Source organism: Manis pentadactyla, chromosome 16 (assembly GCF_030020395.1).
Source record: "Manis pentadactyla isolate mManPen7 chromosome 16, mManPen7.hap1, whole genome shotgun sequence".
In the NCBI taxonomy this organism is placed as follows: Eukaryota; Metazoa; Chordata; class Mammalia; order Pholidota; family Manidae; genus Manis; species Manis pentadactyla.
Window position 1 is genome coordinate 60,503,343 of NC_080034.1, and position 19,846 is coordinate 60,523,188.

The following is a 19,846-nucleotide window of genomic DNA, read 5'->3' on the forward strand; positions in this document are numbered from 1 at the left end:
CCCTTTACTGTGGTTTTATTACCTCTGGTGACAGCTATTTAGCCTTAGGAACACTTCCATCTATAGTCATCCCTCCAAAATACACCATAGAGATGGTTTGTGGGATGTAAATTCTCTCAACTTTTGCTTATCTGGAAATTGTTTAATTCCTCTTTCAAATTTAAATGAGAACCTTGCTGAGTAGAGTATTCTTCATTCGAAGCTCTTCTTCTTCATGGCATTAAATATATCATGACACTCCCTTCTGGACTGTAAGTGTTCTGCTGAGAAGTCTGATGATAGCCTGATGGGCTTTTATGTGATCTTTTTCTCCTGGCTGCTTTTAATAGTCTGTCCTTATCCTTGATCTTTGTCATTTTAATTATTATATGTCTTGGTGTTGTCTTCCTTGGGTCCCTTGTTTTGAGAGATCTGTGCACCTCCATGGCCTGAGAGACTATATTCTTCCCCAGATTGGGGAACTTTTTAGCACTTCCTTCCTCAAAGACACTTTCTACCCCTTTTTCTCTCTCTTCTTCTTCTGCTACCCCTATAACATGAATATTGTTCCGTTTGGATTGGTCACACAGTTCTCTCAATATTCTTTCATTCCTAGAGTCCTTCTTTTCTCTCTGTGCCTCAGCTTCTTTGTATTCCTCTTCTCTAATTTCTATTAAATTTATTATCTTCTCCACCATATCTAATCTGCTTTTAAACCCTCCCTCCACTGTATTCTGTAATGATTGGATCTCCATCCTAAATTCGTTCCTGATTTCTTGAATATTTTTCTCTACCTCCATGAGCATGTTTATGATTTTTATTTTGAAATCTTTTCCTGTTGATTGATGAGTTCAGTTTCATTTGACCCTTTTTCTTGTGTTTGTGGGATTTTGGTTTAAAACAGGTTCCTTTGACATTTCATATGTGTATGCGCCACACTCTAGTGCTCAGAATCTCTGCTCTCTGGAACTGCTCAGCCCCTGGAGCAATGTCAGAGCTTGCAGGGGAGCAGTGCTGCTGCCTGGTGGGAGAAAATATCTGTTTTCTGCTTTCTGTCTGCTCTGCCTCTCTCCACTGCCAGAACCAGTGGGCCGAACACACAGGTGTAAGCCTCTACGCTTTGCTTTTGTAGGTGCCATAAGTGGGGCTTCCCTCTGGCTTGCTGACACCAGGGCAAGGGCTGCTGGTTTGCAAGCCATGTGCAGGCTAGCTGGGAGGAAGTTGCAGCAGGCTATGTACCACGGTGGGGGTCCTTGGAGCTGCTTAGCCACCCAGTGGGATGGAGTGCCTGAAGTTCCTGAAAGTTCCCAACCTGCTGAGCAGAGTGAGTCCAGACAAATTTGGCTACCTTTCCTTTCACCTGAGCAGTAAGCTCATTGCAATCCTTGTCCCTTTAGCAGCCCTCTCACCGTAAGGAATTTTTTCAGACTGCCCGCCTTTCTTTTGTCCCAGAGCAGCTGGATATGGATCTGTTTTCCACAAGTGGCTGTAGTCTCTTTCTGTCCAGATATTTCACCTGTCTTAGCTTTCCAACCCCACTAATCATCAGAGCACCATGCAATGTAGGTTTGTGCTCCCAGAGCAGATCTCCAGGGCTAGGTGTCCAGAAGTCCCAGACCTCTACTCCCTCCCCACTCCATTTATCTTCGTCCTGGTGGGTGAAGTCCTTGGGTCCTGCCAGATAATGGCTTTGGTATATCACCCTTTTCCATGAGGTCTGTTCTTTTCTCCAGGTATATGCAGTCTGGTGCAGCCTTCTTTCCTGTTGCTGTTTTAGGATTAGTTGTATTAATTATATTTTCATATTATATGTGGTTTGGGGAGGAGGCCTCTATCTCACCTCTCACACCTCCATCTTTAATATTCTTCCTATGTAAGGTTTTCCATAGAGGAACTAATCCTAAGAAAAACTTAACTATAGAGAGGGTTGAAGAATGTTATGAGAAAGCCAAGAAATCAACTGAAAGATTCTCTAAGAGGCATATATTATGACGTTAAATATGTTTTTGAGTATCTGAAAAGCAACTATTATAAGTATTTTAAGCCTTCTAAAATAATTAGTAGCAATAAAGTGAAAAACAATTAACAGGATTTGAGTTTCTGCATTTCACAGGCCTCAAGAAGTTATCAAAATATTCACAGAATATACTTAGTAAAAGGTTATGGGAAGGAATTCTATACTCTTATTTCTAAATTCAAGTTCCATTTTTAAAACAGTAGTACAGAATATTTTAATTACATTTTTAAAAAGATTTTCTTATTTCACCAAGTTTTGTATTCCACTGATTTTACTTAAATTTTAATTGACTAAAAATAACCTACATCAGTGTTTGTATTAGACCTAAAAAAAATTGTTGTAAGGAAAAAGCCACACAAAAAGAGAGGGACTGGAGGAAAATACACCAAAATGTTAACCAGAACTATTTCTTGGTGGCATAATTATAGATAACTTATATTTCCCTTTACAGCTTTCCATGCTTTCTAGAGTGTCAACTAAAAGCAAATTATTTACATATTGATGCAGTTTTGTTGCTGCTGTAATTTTGTTTTGCTTTTGCCACAATCAATGTGCAAATGTGAATAGCAATTGTCAGTGTGAGCACTGAGTGCTTGGGAATCTCAGAAAAATTTTTATCTGTTGTAAAAAAGCACACGAATATGTATAGTTAGATCATCTATAATCACACTACTTATAAAGACCAATCAGAAAAGTTCTTATTTTAATTCTATGAATTATGATTAACACAGATATAATTTAAATGTGTACCTATATATTTACAGATTAATATACTCTGATGATCATAATTTCAATGGATCAAATTAAGTCTGTGTGGATGAAAAAAGCACAAGATCAAAGTTACAGTTTATGAAATGGAACAATTCTGAAAGATGGAAATACTGTCTCAAATATAAAAATCACCGTGCCCATTCATATGGATCGCATATGTTTTAGGTATTCCTTCAGGTGTTTTATCCTTGCTCTCATCTCTTTCTCTTACTTTGCTAACTTCCCATAACTAATACTTTCACATACCCTTATATATTACAAAGTGCTTTTTACATATGCTTGTGATTAAGGGTCACCATTCATATTATCCAAATACTGATAATTCAGCAGAGTTTCAGATGGTCTATAGCTAATTCCTTATATCAGTGATATTATAATTTGATATCAATATTTTGTTCCTGGTGAAATGAATGAATGTATGTGTACTTAAAAATTAGAAATCAACTTACTGGCATGTCTCCAGTGCATACCATTTATTACAGAGTTTATAAATCATTCTTATACATTAGGACATTAAAGCCAAAGCAATTCCAATTTTCCCCAAAACACTACATAAGACTTAAAACCTGGGGCAGTGCCAACCAACCAAAGAAACAAGATACCTTCCTTTAGCAGTGTACACCAAGGTTACTGTCAAGAGAGAGTATCCCTTCCCTCAGGTGAAAAGGGAAAGTCAGGTAGCCACCCATCTCTTTAAAGAGACAAGAGAAATAGGAATACTTCCCATGTGGAAATGGCAGAGAAATAATCCAGTTCTGCAGCAGATCTCTCTGCCATGTACATTCTCCATTGATAAACGTATCTATAAGAAGTCATTTATCAGTTTAATAAGCACCAAAAGTAGGCTTGTACCCAGCATTTTTTATTCCAAACAGTTGTGAAAATGGCAGAAGGTTCTAAATAGGCAGAAAGTAATTTAAGGAAGCTTTGATATAATGAGTTGTAAGAAATACATATTTGGTCATTCATATGACCAAATATATATTTCCCAGGTGTATTTGGTCTTCATCCACAGTTCCTGAAAACACTGCAGAGTCTGAAAGGTGAAGTGGGTGTTTTTTCATGTTAATGAGAGATTTTTGGACCCCCACCCAAGGTCAGGGGCTGGAGACTCAATCAGCCAATGGCCAATAATTTAGTCAATCATGATTATACACAGTGAAGCCCTCACAAAAACCCAGAAAGAGTTTACTGCTCGCTCTCTGCTCTGCTGGGTTTGGTCCTGCTTCTCACTCAGGCAGAGCCTCTATGCTTGGGGAACCAGAACACCTCCAGGTACCACTGAGCCAGGCCCCAAGCTCCTGGAGAACAGAAACTCCTTTATTTGGGACCTGGCCCTATGTCTCCCTTGATGGCTATTAACTTGCATCCTTTATTAAACTAGTAGATGTGTTTTCCTGAGTTCTGTGAGACAGTCTAGCAAATTAATCAAACCTATGGGGGAGGTTGTAGGAAACTGCAATTCTTAGCCAGTAGGTCAGAAGCACTGGGAACTGCCTGGGGCTTGCAACCAGTGTCTGGAATGTAGTGTGGAGGGCAGTCTTGTAGGACAAGCCCTTAACCTGTGGAATCTGGTGCTGTTGCCAGGCAGAAAGCATCAGAATTGAGTTCTCCAACACCCTGCTGGTGTTTGAGAATTGCTTGGTGTTAGTATGTGTGGGAAGACCCCCTCTCACATACTTACACACATTGGAATCAGGTTGGGAACCCAAACGGAGTTACACTACTATTACTGCTGTATATAATATTGTTTTTGTTATACATATATGTAGGAAAAGACTACACCATCCCATCTGGTATCAAAGGAGAGGGACTAACAGAAGCAAAGACAGAAACTGTGACATGCTTCCCCAGTGTATAAAAATGGCATATGTCCTGGAGGTTTTGACTTAATCTTTCTTTGATCTTGAGGGTATGTGTAATACATAGCTACCCAGCATTTACTTCCTACACTGCTATTAGGTTATAATTCTTAAATTATGCTTAAATTACCTCCCCTATTAATTTTAAAAAGCAAACATCTTTACAATTCTGTAATAATTTTTAACAAAAAAACTGAAAGGAAGGAGCGACACACAGCAGCAATTCACCGGAGAGTTCCACTTTATTGGGGAAAAGTACTAGGTTATATAGGGAGGACATAAGCTGATTGAGGTGTCACTTCAACGGGACTGGTGGCTATTGGCCAGGTGCTGGGATTGGCGGGGGGAGAGAGGTGATTGGGCCTCAGGTGGCACCGGCGGGAACTAAAGACCCGGAAGAGAAGCAGGAAGTTCGCCATCTTACGGGTGGGGGCCCTTCAAAAACCATAGACTACATTAGAGCAAAGAATTGAACAAAAAAAAGAAAGTAAAGCAATTACAGGGATTAGCTACAGAGAAGTGGTCGGTAAGACCGTGGTGGTCACATGTCATACATGATTGTTAAGAGAGGCAGTCTCACGCTCACAGCCCTTCTACCCTGCTCAGCCACTTAAGAATGAACCTTGAGTCTGGAACACTTCCTTACCAACATAAAGAACCTACACAGCCTATATCAAACTAATCACCTTGTGTAGGAATATATTTCCCTGTCTCAGGCTCAATCTGTGCTCCTCTGTTCCGCTTAAGGTAGTACTTCAATGGCCCTCAGACAGGTTCCCAGCTTTCAGTATTCAGACACAGGGGAGGGTCAGGGTCTTCCTCCTTCAACACAAGAGTAGTGATATGAGCCATTTGTCCTGCATTAGCTGTCAGGGGGACCTCAAGCCTTGGGGACAAATGCACACTACTGGAGCTGATCTTTATTTCTTCTCTATGTGAGAAGCATTTTTCCACCGTGCTTGACTGTGTTGATTTCCTTGGTGTCTCTGATACCAAGATGCAGTGGGCAGAATTATTTGGACTGTTATTCCTGGTAGCTGGCATAATGATGAGTTTAGCTATCCTCCATGTAGTAGGAGTGTCCTGTCCCTGCCATCTTCCCCTGATCCCCCACCCCACTGTTAATCAATGCATGGTGTTCTGCTTAACAATAACAGTATTAAGTAATCCCTCCCCATCTTTTCTAACTACCACAACAGTTCTCAAAGTATGATCCGTGAACCATAATGAGTTCCCCAAGCCCTTTCATTTTTACAATGTGAAAACGACTTTCTTAATACAGGTTTCCCCCACTTTATGAAAATAGAGCGCTCCTATTCATAAGCCAAAATGAAGCAATTACCATTAATTTATATGAAAAAATCTTTGAGTGTTCCCAAACCCCAAAAATAACCTCTTAGGTTTTTATGATACCTTAGGATACATCTTGCTAACAGATGCACAAAATAAACTGAGATAAAGTACAGATGCTCACAGACACACTTCAGTGCGCTGGCAGATTGATGCTGATATGCTGAACCGAGTTTCCAGGGAAGGAGCTTGGCAGGCCCACCCCTGCTGCTTGGGGTGCAAGCTACCTCTATAACATCTCACTGCAAAACAAATGCTGAGCACTATTTTCACTTTTCACCTTCTTTCATAAAAGTGTAAATTCTCTTCAGATTTCTTTCAGTTAGCAAAAACAGGTACTTAATGTAGGTCTTTTGTAGGAGTGAAAGGGCATTATGGGAACTTTAAAAAATTGAGGGATACCTGTCACATAAAGATGCTTTGTGTTCTTTTGGCTGTGTTGACACTGCATTGGTGGTGCAAAATCAAAGGTGGTATAACTGTTGGCACCTTAGCACAAATCACAACAACGGCACCAAACTGTACAAGCAGTCCTTGTACCCTTCACTGCTATGCACTCACAGTAAACAGACTACAGGCTTGTCAAGACATGTAGAAAAGTTTTTAACTCTTCAAAATTATGGGCATATATTCAAACATACATTAAAAGGAAACAATATAATACATATACTAGAAAATTATTTTCTATCCCACATAATTTGATTATACCTAATTTTATCAAACTGCCTGAAATTATGCAAGGTATAAGAGGCCAGTCATAAACCAATTGTACCAAGTAACACAGATGCCATAAATGTTCATGTCCAAATACAATTTGCAAAATTAAAATGAGTAAATAAGAACAGCAAGAACAAAAAAAGAAATGCTCTACACTTACCAGTAAATTACTATACAGAGACTTAAATTACAGCATAAACCAGTGAGTAGTCTCCTGTGATTTCTTATGTGCTCAGCTTCCCAGAAAGCCATACATTTTGGACACTAAAAAAAAATGTGATGACTGATTCCTATATTTCCCCCCAATCATTTTTTTGAAGAAAACAGTTTTCGTATCAAGAAATGATAATAACTTTTACTAAGAGGTAAGATTCTAAGTGTCTTTCCATTATGTTCCACCCAGTCATATCTCAATTGCAATAGAAATGTGTAAGCTCAAAATGTCTCTTCTGACATCACAAAGTATAACTTTGCTCTAAAATATCAGGCTACATAAAAGGCTTTTTCATCACAACATTTTAAGATGTAAACTCCATTTGTCATTTATTCCTTCTTTTCTGCCTTCTTTGAGTTCTCTATTTTGAAACTACTTTGGTTACTTAATTCTACCAAAGTTCTGAGACTATACATGAGAAATTCATCATAAATTAGCAGCTATGTATTCAGACTGGGTCTCTTTATCTTTCCTGATTTTAGCTCAGATGACATTAGCCACAAGACAGAAAGACCCTTTAAGCAAGAGAGCCCCTTTAGCAGCAGTTACCCAGCTTCTTCAAACAGTGTGCTTGCACGAAGCTACAGTAATCAAAAGAGTATGGTACTGTCACAAGAACAGACCCATAGACAAATGGAAGAGAATAGAGAGCCCAGATATAAACCCATGCATATATGATCAATTAAAAAATGATAAAGGAGCCATGAATTTACAATGGGGAAAAGACAGCCTCTTAACAACTGGCATTGGGAAAACTGGACAGCTACATGCAAGAGAATGAAATTAGATTACTTTCTAACTCCATACACAAAAGTAAACTCGAAATGGATCAGAGCCCTGAATGTAAGATATGAAACCATAAAACTCTTAGAAGAAAACATAGGCAAAAATCTCTTGAACAGGAGCTCGCAGCAAGATGGTGGCGTGAGTAGGGCAGCTGAAATCCCCTCCCAAAATCACATATATTTTTGAAAATACAACAAATACAACTATTCCTAAAAGACAGACCAGACGATACAGTACAACAGCCAGGCTACATCTACACCTGCAAGAACCCAGTGCCTCATGAAGGGGGTAAGATACAAGCCATGGCCCGGTGGGACCCAAGTGTGCCCGAACCCCAGCTCCCCGGTGGGAGGAGAGGAGTCAGAGTGGGGAGGGAGAGGGAGCACAGGACTGCTAAATACTCAGCCTTAGTCATCCACACTGGGAGTGCAGACACACAGTGCATGGTGAGCTGGATATTAGAGAATTGGAACAGTAAAATTGGAAAGCCGGTCCCTGCAACCAGCTCCCATGGGACAAAAGAAAAGAGAGTGCTTTATGAAAGTCTTAAAGGGACAGGAGCCTCACAGCTGGATGGAAGCATCCAGGCACATTCAGCCCAGCAGGTGGGAATCCTGGGAAACTCTGGTTGCCCTAATGCCCTGGGCGACAGCACAGCTCTGAAGCCCTGCACAGCGATAAACAGCCTCCCGCTGGTTCCCCCTCTAGTGCCACCCCACCATAGTGGAGCACCAGCCTGAGGCTGGCCACGCCCACAACACCCACACAGAGCTGTCTCTGCAGCTGCCCAGGCCAGACTTAGAGGTGCAGTCAGCGTGCAGCTGCCCAGGACAAGCCACTAGGGGTCGCTGTTCCCACAGGAAGGGAAGGCAACTGGCAAGGACAAACAGACTTTGTTCTCCCAGCTGATACATGTGCCAACTGCCCACGACTACCTCTATCACCATGAAAAGGCAGAAGAATTTGGTCCAGACCAAAATCACAGACACAACCCCTGAGAAGGAGCCTAGGGAGATAGATTTAACCAGTCATCCTGAAAAAGAATTCAAAATAAAGGTCATAACCATGCTGATTGAGCTGCAGAGAAATATGCAAGAGCTAACGGATGAAGTTGGGAGGGAGACTACAGAAATAAAACAATATCGGGGGAGGGGCGGAAGATGGCAGCGTGAGTAGAGCAGCGGAAATCTCCTCCCAAAACAACATATATCTATGAAAATATAACAAAGACAACCCTTCCTAGAATAAAGACCAGAGGACACAGGACAATATCCAGACCACATCCGCACCTGAGAGAACCCAGCGCCTCGCGAAGGGGGTAAGATACAAGCCCCGGCCCCGCGGGAGCCGAGCGCCCCTCCCCCCAGCTCCCGGCGGGAGAAGAGCAGGCAGAGCGGGAGGGAGACGGAGCCCAGGACTGCCGAACACCCAGCCCCCGCCATCCTGGCCAGAGCGAAGACACAGTATGTGCCCAGGGGGCCCTGGATGCTAGGGAAACAAGGCAGCAAGAACAGTGAGCAGGCACTGGAGGCTGGGCAACATAGGACATAAGAAAAGCGCGCGATCAATTTTTTTTTTTGCTTTTTTGCTGTTTTGTTTTGGCGAGCGCTTTTTGGAAGTCTTAAAGGGATAGGGACCCCAATACTAGGGAAACAGGGCAGAAAGACCGGTGAGCAGAGGCCTGAGGCTGGCACCGGAGAATAAAGAAAAACGAACGACCACCTTTTTTTTTTTTTAATTAAAAACTTTTTTTTTTTTTTTTTACTTAAAAAATTTTTTTTCTTTTTTTTTTTTTTCTTGGTGGGCGTTGTTTTGTTCTGGCGGGTGCTTTTTGGAAGTCTTAAAGGGGCAGGGCGGGTCACTTAATCCAGAGGTAGGGAATACAGGATCTCTGGGCACCCTAACCCCTGGGCTGCAGGGAGCAGGGAGGCCCCTTACGGAGATAAATAGCCTCCCAGCAGCTCCTGCTCCAACGCGACTCCACCATTTTGGAGCAGCTGCCCGAGCCAGGCCACGCCCACAGCAACAGCGGAGATTAACTCCATAGCAGCCGGGCAGGAAGCAGAAACCCTGTCTGCGCGCAGCTGCCCAGCACAAGCCACTAGAGGTCGCTGTTCTCCCAGGAGAGGAGGGCCACAAACCAACAAGAAAGGAAGTCCTTCCAGCCATCACTTGTCCCAGTTCTGCAGACTATTCCTATCACCATGAAAAGGCAAAGCTACAGGCAGACAAAGATCACAGAGACAACACCAGAGAAGGAGACAGACCTAACCAGTCTTCCTGAAAAAGAATTCAAAATAAGAATCATAAACACTCTGACAGAGATGCAGAGAAATACGCAAGAGAAATGGGATGAAGTCCGGAAGGAGATCACAGATGCCAGAAAGGAGATCGCAGAAATGAAACAAACTCTGGAAGGGTTTATAAGCAGAATGGATAGGATGCAAGAGGCCATTGATGGAATTGAAACCAGAGAACAGGAACGCATAGAAGCTGACATAGAGAGAGACAAAAGGATCTCCAGGAATGAAACAATATTAAGAGAACTGTGTGACCAATCCAAAAGGAACAATATCCGTATTATAGGGGTCCCAGAAGAAGAAGAGAGAGGAAAAGAGATGGAAAGTATCTTAGAAGAAATAATTGCTGAAAACTTCACCACACTGAGGGAGGAAGTAATCGAACAGACCACGGAAATACACAGAACCCCCAACAGAAAGGATCCAAGAAGGGCAACACCAAGACACATAATAATTAAAATGGCAAAGATCAAGGACAAGGAAAGAGTGTTAAAGGCAGCTAGAGAGAAAAAGGTCACCTATAAAGGGAAACCCATCAGGCTAACGTCAGATTTCTCAACAGAAACCCTACAGGCCAGAAGAGAATGGCATGATATATTTAATACAATGAAACAGAAGGGCCTTGAACCAAGGATACTGTATCCAGCACGACTATCATTCAAATATGACGGTGGGATTAAACAATTTGCAGACAAACAAAAGCTGAGGGAATTTGCTTTCCGCAAACCACCTCTACAGAACATCTTACAGGGACTGCTCTAGATGGGAGCACTCCTAGAAAGAGCACAGCACAAAACACCCAACATATGAAGATTCGAGGAGGAGGAACAAGAACGGAGAGAAGAAAAGAATCTCCAGACAGTGTATATAACAGCTCAATAAGCGAGCTAAGTTAGGCAGTAAGATACTAAAGAGGATAATCTTGAACCTTTGGTAACCACGAATTTAAAGCCTGCAATGGCAATAAGTACATATCTTTCAATAGTCACCCAAAATGTTAATGGATTGAATGCACCAATCAAAAGACACAGAGTAACAGAATGGATAAAAAAGCAAGATCCATCTATATGCTGCTTACAAGAAACTCACCTCAAACCCAAAGACATGTACAGACTAAAAGTCAAGGGATGGAAAAACATATTTCAAGCAAACAACAGTGAGAAGAAAGCAGGGGTTGCAGTACTAATATCAGACAAAATAGACTTCAAAACAAAGAAAGTAACAAGAGATAAAGAAGGACACTACATAATGATAACGGGCTCAGTCAAACAAGAGGATATAACCATTCTAAATATATATGCACCCAACACAGGAGCACCAGCATATGTGAAACAAATACTAACAGAACTAAAGGGGGATATAGACTGCAATGCATTCATTCTAGGAGACTTCAACACACCACTCACCCCAAAGGATAGATCCACCGGACAGAAAATAAATAAGGACACGGAAGCACTGAACAACACAGTAGAGCAGATGGATCTAATAGAAATCTATAGAACTCTACATCAAAAAGCAGCGGGATATATATTCTTCTCAAGTACACATGGAACATTCTCCAGAATAGACCACATACTAGGCCACAAAAAGAGCCTCAGAAAATTCCAAAAGATTGAAATCCTACCAACCAACTTTTCAGACCACAAAGGCATAAAACTAGAAATAAACTGTACAAAGAAAGCAAAGAGGCTCACAAACACATGGAGGCTGAACAACACACTCCTAAATAATCAATGGATCAATGACCAAATCAAAATGGAGATCCAGCAATATATGGAAACAAATGACAACAACAACACTAAGCCCCAACTTCTGTGGGACACAGCAAAAGCAGTCTTAAGAGGAAAGTATATAGCAATCCAAGCATATTTAAAAAAGGAAGAGCAATCCCAAATGAATGGTCTAATGTCATAAATATCGAAATTGGAAAAAGAAGAACAGATGAGGACTAAGGTCAGCAGAAGGAGGGACATAATAAAGATCAGAGAAGAAATAAATAAAATTGAGAAGAATAAAACAATAGCAAAAATAAATGAAACCAAGAGCTGGTTCTTCGAGAAAATAAACAAAATAGATAAGCCTCTAGCCAGACTTATTAAGAAGAAAAGAGAGTCAACACAAATCAACAGTATCAGAAATGAGAAAGGAAAAATCACGACGGACCCCACGGAAAGGCAAAGAATTATTGGAGAATACTATGAAAACCTATATGCTAACAAGCTGGGAAACCTAGGAGAAATGGAGAACTTCCTAGAAAAATACAACCTTCCAACATTGACCCAGGAAGAAACAGAAAATCTAAACAGACCAATTACCAGCAACGAAATTGAAGCGGTAATCAAAAAACTACCAAAGAACAAAACCCCCGGGCCAGATGGATTTACCTCGGAATTTTATCAGACATACAGGGAAGACATAATACCCATTCTCCTTAAAGTTTTCCAAAAAATAGAGGAGGAGGGGATACTCCCAAACTCATTCTATGAAGCTAACATCACCCTAATACCAAAACCAGGCAAAGACCCCACCAAAAAAGAAAACTACAGACCAATATCCCTGATGAACGTAGATGCAAAAATACTCAACAAAATATTAGCAAACCGAATTCAAAAATACATCAAAAGGATCATACACCATGACCAAGTGGGATTCATCCCAGGGATGCAAGGATGGTACAACATTCGAAAGTCCATCAACATCATCCACCACATCAACAAAAAGAAAGACAAAAACCACATGATCATCTCCATAGATGCTGAAAAAGCATTTGACAAAGTTCAACATCCATTCATGTTAAAAACTCTCAGCAAAATGGGAATAGAGGGCAAGTACCTCAACATAATAAAGGCCATCTATGATAAACCCACAGCCAACATTATATTGAACAGCGAGAAGCTGAAAGCATTTCCTCTGAGATCGGGAACTAGACAGGGATGCCCACTCTCTCCACTGTTATTTAACATAGTACTGGAGGTCCTAGCCACGGCAATCAGACAAAATAAAGAAATACAAGGAATCCAGATTGGTAAAGAAGAAGTTAAACTGTCACTATTTGCAGATGACATGATACAGTACATAAAAAACCCTAAAGACGCCACCCCAAAACTACTAGAACTGATATCGGAATACAGCAAAGTTGCAGGATACAAAATCAACACACAGAAATCTGTGGCTTTCCTATATACTAACAATGAACCAACAGAAAGAGAAATCAGGAAAACAACTCCATTCACAATTGCATCAAAAAAAATAAAATACCTAGGAATAAACCTAACCAAAGAAGTGAAAGACTTATACTCTGAAAACTACAAGTCACTCTTAAGAAAAATTAAAGGGGACACTAACAGATGGAAACTCATCCCATGCTTGTGGCTAGGAAGAATTAATATCGTCAAAATGGCCATCCTGCCCAAAGCTATATACAGATTTGATGCAATCCCTATGAAACTACCAGCAACATTCTTCAATGAACTGGAACAAATAATTCAAAAATTCATATGGAAACACCAAAGACCCCAAATAGCCAAAGCAATCCTGAGAAAGAAGAATAAAGTAGGGGGGATCTCACTCCCCAACTTCAAGCTCTACTATAAAGCCATAGTAATCAAGACAATTTGGTACTGGCACAAGAGCAGAGCCACAGACCAATGGAACAGACTAGACAATCCAGACATTAACCCAGACATATATGGTCAATTAATATTTGATAAAGGAGCCATGGACATACAATGGGGAAATGACAGTCTCTTCAACAGGTGGTGCTGGCAAAACTGGACAGCTACATGTAGGAGAATGAAACTGGACCATTGTCTAACCCCATATACAAAAGTAAACTCAAAATGGATCAACGACCTGAATGTAAGCCATGAAACCATTAAACTCTTGGAAGAAAACATAGGCGAAAACCTCTTAGACATAAACATGAGTGACCTCTTCTTGAACATATCTCCCCGGGCAAGGAAAACAACAGCAAAAATGAACAAGTGGGACTATATTAAGCTGAAAAGCTTCTGTACAGCAAAAGACACCATCAATAGAACAAGAAGGATCCCTACAGTATGGGAGAATATATTTGAAAATGTCACATCCGATAAAGGCTTGACGTCCAGAATATATAAGGAGCTCACACGCCTCAACAAACAAAAAACAAATAACCCAATTAAAAAATGGGCAGAGGAACTGAACAGACAGTTCTCCAAAAAAGAAATACAGATGGCCAACAGACACATGAAAAGATGCTCCACATCGCTAATTATCAGAGAAATGCAAATTAAAACTACAATGAGGTATCACCTCACACCAGTAAGGATGGCTGCCATCCAAAAGACAAACAACAACAAATGTTGGCGAGGCTGTGGAGAAAGGGTAACCCTCCTACACTGCTGGTGGGAATGTAAGTTAGTTCAACCATTGTGGAAAGCAGTATGGAGGTACATCAAAATGCTCAAAACAGACTTACCATTTGACCCAGGAATTCCACTCCTAGGAATTTACCCTAAGAACGCAGCAATCAAGTTTGAGAAAGACAGATGCACCCCTATGTTTATTGCAGCACTATTTACAATAACCAAGAATTGGAAGCAACCTAAATGTCCATCAATAGATGAATGGATAAAGAAGATGTGGTACATATACACAATGGAATACTACTCAGCCATAAGAAAAGGGCAAATCCAATCATTTGCAGCAACATGGATGGAGCTGGAGGGTATTATGCTCAGTGAAACAAGCCAAGCGGAGAAAGAGAAATACCAAATGATTTCACTTATCTGTGGAATATAAGAACAAAGGAAAAACTGAAGGAACAAAACAGCAGCAGAATCACAGAACTCAAGAATGGACTAACAGGTACCAAAGGGAAAGGGACTGGGGAGGATGGGTGGGTAGGGAGGGATAAGGGGGGGAGAAGTAGGGGGGTATTAAGATTAACATGCATGGGAGGGTAGGAGAAAAGGGAGGGCTGTACAACACAGAGAAGGCAAGTAGTGATTCTACAACATTTTGCTATGCTGATGGACAGTGACTGTAAAGGGGTTTATAGGGGAGACCTGGTATAGGGGAGAGCCTAGTAAACATAATATTCGTCATGTAAGTGTAGATTAGTGATACCAAAAACAAAGCAAAAAAAAAAAAAGGGCAGTTCCTGTGTGGTAACCTCCAACGAGTTCTACACAAGGGTATAAAGGGCATATAAAAGTGTAGGCAAAGGGTCTGTTTGTGTTTATACAGAGGATCAAAGCCTAATTGGGCTACCCCGAAAATGAACTAAGATACGATATGAAGAAGAACTTCCAACATCTGCACTCTCTGGAAGACTCATGCCAGAAGATGATCATCAAAAAACCCCAACAAAGATCCACACACTGCTACAGCTGTAGATGCACTCATCCCACCAGTTCCTGGACTTGCCATGGGAATGAGGAAGGAGATATCTAAGCTGGCCTGTGCATACAGTAAAATAACAAATTTGACTGGATCTATACTGTTGGAACTCAACCAAGAATTTGGAGAAGTGCAAATTGTAGCGCTCCAAAGTCTTACAACTACAGACTATTTACTGTTAAAAGAACATATGGCATGTGAACAGTCCCCAGGAATGGGTTGTTTTAATTTGTCTGATTTCTCTCAGACTGTTCAAGTTCAGTTGGACAATATCCACCATATCATAGATAAGTTTTCACAAATGCCTAAGGTGCCTAACTGGTTTTCTTGGTTTCACTGGAGATGGCTGGTAATTACAGATATGCTTTGGTTATGTAACTATACTCCTATTATGTTAATGTGTGTGCGCAATTTAAGTAATAGCTTAAAACCTATATATGCTGAAGTACTCTACAAGAAGTTATGTCAAAGAAATAATCAATCTTCCCATGTTTTCTTCTGCCTGCTACTTCTATAGCTTTTCTTCTTCCTTCCTAATTACAACCCTTAAATAGAATTCGTGCCTCATATCAAATTTACCGTGTATCATAATTCTTCCAAGTGGTAAAGATACAAGACAAATGCTGGGCATAGAGGCCACAGGGCATAAATATGCAAAGAAGTAAAAAGCTAACCTTTTCAAACAATAAGGCTTCTCTCTCACTTACCAACTTCACATTTCCCTGTATGGCCCCGGAAGATGACTGGTTAGCCAGAGACAGGTAAGATTCCTCAAGGGAGGAACAACCTAAGACAGGCACAGTTGCAGGGGGGCCATCAGGTGAGAAATTGGGGATCAACAGAGGTGAGGCTTAGAACCTCACCCCCCCTGTTCTGAGAGAAATCTTCTGCATACGTGGATGTTTTATTGCCCTGGTCTAGCTTGGATTAACACATAGTCTACAGGCACACACCTGATCATCTACATTTGCTCTCTTACAACACTAAACTATGTTTTCTACCTTTATCTTGTATCTACCTACCACTTCAGCATTTTATTAAAAATAATAATAATAAAGAGAGAAATGTGATATCCACATATAAATCAAGTATAAAAACCAAATGAGTATTCATATTTGAACTGACTGTTTATAGTTCATAATGCATGAGCAAAACCGAAAGTTTCTGTGATGACTACCCTTGTACTGTTCACTATGTAACTTATTCATTATGTAAGAATTTGTCCTACATGTAAGAACTTGTTTGTTATGCCTCAGAAGATTGGAGACTGACGAAAATTAGGCTTGGGGTGGATTAATGATTGTGCATTGAGCATTGACTCCCCTATACAGAATTTTATTGTCGTTAACAACCATTTGATCAATAAATATGAGAGATGCCCTCACAAAAAAAAACAAAATACAAAACAAAAAAAAAGGACAGACTTCCAACGGTAAAATTAATAAGTAACCGGGATGTAATGTATAGCATAAGGAATAAAGTCAAGATATTGTAACAGCTTGGTAGGGTGATAGCTGGAACCTAGAATTATGTATATAAATGTTCTACCACTGTGTTGTACACTTGAAACTAATGTAATGTAATACTGTGCGTCAACTACCCTTCAATAAAAAATAATTATTTTAAAAAAAAGAAATAAAACAATCTCTGGAAGGACTTAAAAGCAGAATGGATGAGATGCAAGAGGCCATTAAGGGAATAGAAATCAGAGAACAGGAATGCAGAAAAGCTGATGCAGAGAGAGAAAAAAGGATCCAGACGAATGAAAGAATATTAAGAAAACTGTGTGACTAATCCAAATGCAACAATATTTGCACTATAGGGGTACCAGAAGAAGAAGGGAGAAAAAAGGGATAGAAAGTGTATTTGAAGAAATAATTGCTGAAAACTTCCCCAAACTGGGGGAGGAAATAGTATCTCAGACCATGGAAGCCCACAGAACTCCCCACAGAAGGGACCCAAGGAGGGCAACACCAAGACACATAATAATTAAAATGTCAAAGATCAAGAACAAGGACAGAATATTGAAGGCAGCCAGAGAGAGAAAAAAGGTCACTTACAAAGGAAAACCCATCAGGCTATCATCAGACTTCTCAGCAGAAACCTTACAGGCCAGAACAGAATGGCATGATATATTTAATGCAATGAAACAGAAGGGCCTTGAACCAAGAATACTGTATCCAGCACAATTATTATTTAAATATGAAGGAGGGCTTAAACAATTCCCAGACAAGAAAAAGTTGAGGGAATTTGCCTCCCACAAACCACCTCTACAGGGTATTTTAGAGGGACTGCTCTGGATGGGAGCACTCCTAAGGCTAAATAGATGTCAACAGAGAAAATAAAACCACACCAAAGAAAGCAGACCAATCAAATACTAACTAAAGCCAAAAAATAAATCAACTACACACAAAAGAAGTCAAAGGAAACACAAAAGAGGGCAGAATAAAAGACCTAAAATATAAAGAATGGAGATGGAGGAATAAGAAGGGAGAAAAATAAAGAACCATCACACTGTGTTTATAATAGCTCAATAAGCAAGTTAAGTTAGTCAGTAAGATAGTAAAGAAGGTAACCTTGAACCTTTGGTAACCACAAATCTAAAGCCTGCAATGGCAGTAAGTACATATCTTTCAATAATCACCATAAATGTAAATGGACTGAGTACACCAATCAAAAGACACAGAGTAAACGAATGGATAAAAAAGTAAGACCCAACTATATGCTGCTTACAAGAGACTCACCTCAAACCTAAAGATGTGCACAGGCTAAAAGTCAAGGGATGGAAAATGATATTTCATGCAAACAACAGGGAGAAAAAAGCAGGTGTGGCAGTACTAGTAGCAGAAAATAGACTTAAAAACAAAGAAAGTCAAAAGAGATAAAGAAGGGCATTATATAATGATAAAGGGGTCAGTGCAACAAGAGGATATAACCATTATAAATATGTATGCACCCAACACAGGAGCACCAACATACGTAAAACAAATACTAACAGAATTAAAGGAGGTAATAGAATGCAATGCATTCATTTTAGGAGACTTCAACACACCACTCACTCCAAAGAGCAGATCCACCAGACAGAAAATGAGTAAGAACACATAGGCACTGAACAACACACTAGAACAGATGGACCTAATAGACATCTATAGAACTCTACAAACAAAAGCAACAGGATACACATTCTTCTCAAGTGCACATGGAACATTCTCCAGAATAGACCACATACTAGGTCACAAAAAGAACCTCAGTAAATTCAAAAAGATTGGAATTCTACCAAACAACTTCTCAGACCAGAAAGGTATAAAACTAGAAATAAATTGTACCAAGAAAGCAAAAAGGCTCACAAACACATGGAGGCTTAATAACATGCTCCTAAATAATCAATGGATCAACAACAAAATTAAAATAGAGATCAAGCAATATATGGAAACAAATGACAACAACAACACAAAGCCCCAACTTCTGTGGAATGCAGTGAAAGCAGTCTTAAGAGGAAAGTATACAGCAATCCAGGCATATTTAAAGAAGGAAGAACAATCCCAAATGAACAGTTTAAAGTCACAATTATTGAAATTGGGAAAAGAAGAACAAATGAGGCCTAAAGTCAACAGAAGGAGGGACATAATGAATATCAGAGAAGAAATAATAAAATTGAGAAGACTAGAACAATAGAAAAAAATCAATGAAACCATGAGCTTTGAGAAAAGAAATAAAATAGATAAGCCTCTAGCCAGACTTGTTAAGGGAAAAAGAGAATCAACACACACCAACAGAATCAGAAACGAAACATGAAAAATCATAACGGACCCCACAGACATACAAAGAATTATTAGAGACTACTATGAAAACCTATATGCTAACAAGCTGGGAAACCTAGGAGAAATGGACAACTTCCTAGAAAAATACAACCTTCCAAGACTGACCCAAAAAGAAACAGAAAATCTAAACAGATCAATTACCAGCAATGAAATTGAAGCGGTAGTCAAAAAACTACCCATGAGCAAAACCCCTGGGCCAGATGGATTTACCTCGGAATTTTATCAGACATACAGAGAAGACATAATACCCGTTCTCCTTAAAGTTTTCCAAAAAATAGAAGAGGAGGGGATACTCCTAAACTCATTCTATGAAGCCAACATCACCCTAATACCAAAACCAGGCAAAGACCCCACCAAAAAAAGAAAATTACAGACCAATATCCATGACGAAAATAGATACAGAAATACTGAACAAAATATTAGCAAACCGAATTCAACAATACATCAAGAGGATCATACACCATGATCAAGTGGGATTCATCTCAGGGATGCAAGGATGGTACAACATTCGAAAATCCATCAACTTCATCCACCACATCAACAAAAAGAAGGACAAAAACCACATGATCATCTCCATAGATGCTGAAAAAGCATTCAACAAAATTCAAAATCCATTCATGATAAAAACTCTCAACAAAATGTGCATA

General features: G+C 40.0%; 1 long non-coding RNA gene across 3 annotated transcripts in view; it reads right to left on the bottom strand.

Moving 5' to 3' along the window:
• Positions 1-19,846, bottom strand: part of LOC118914125 (uncharacterized) — a 125,050-nt gene that overhangs the window by 90,436 nt on the left and 14,768 nt on the right. The window contains exon 3 of one of the 3 annotated variants that reach the window (XR_008994301.1): positions 4,876-5,064. The exons of the other annotated variants lie outside the window; for them this stretch is intronic. This is a non-coding gene — a long non-coding RNA (uncharacterized LOC118914125). Of the gene's footprint in view, positions 1-4,875; positions 5,065-19,846 lie in introns of those variants that run through there. 3 annotated transcript variants of the gene reach the window in all.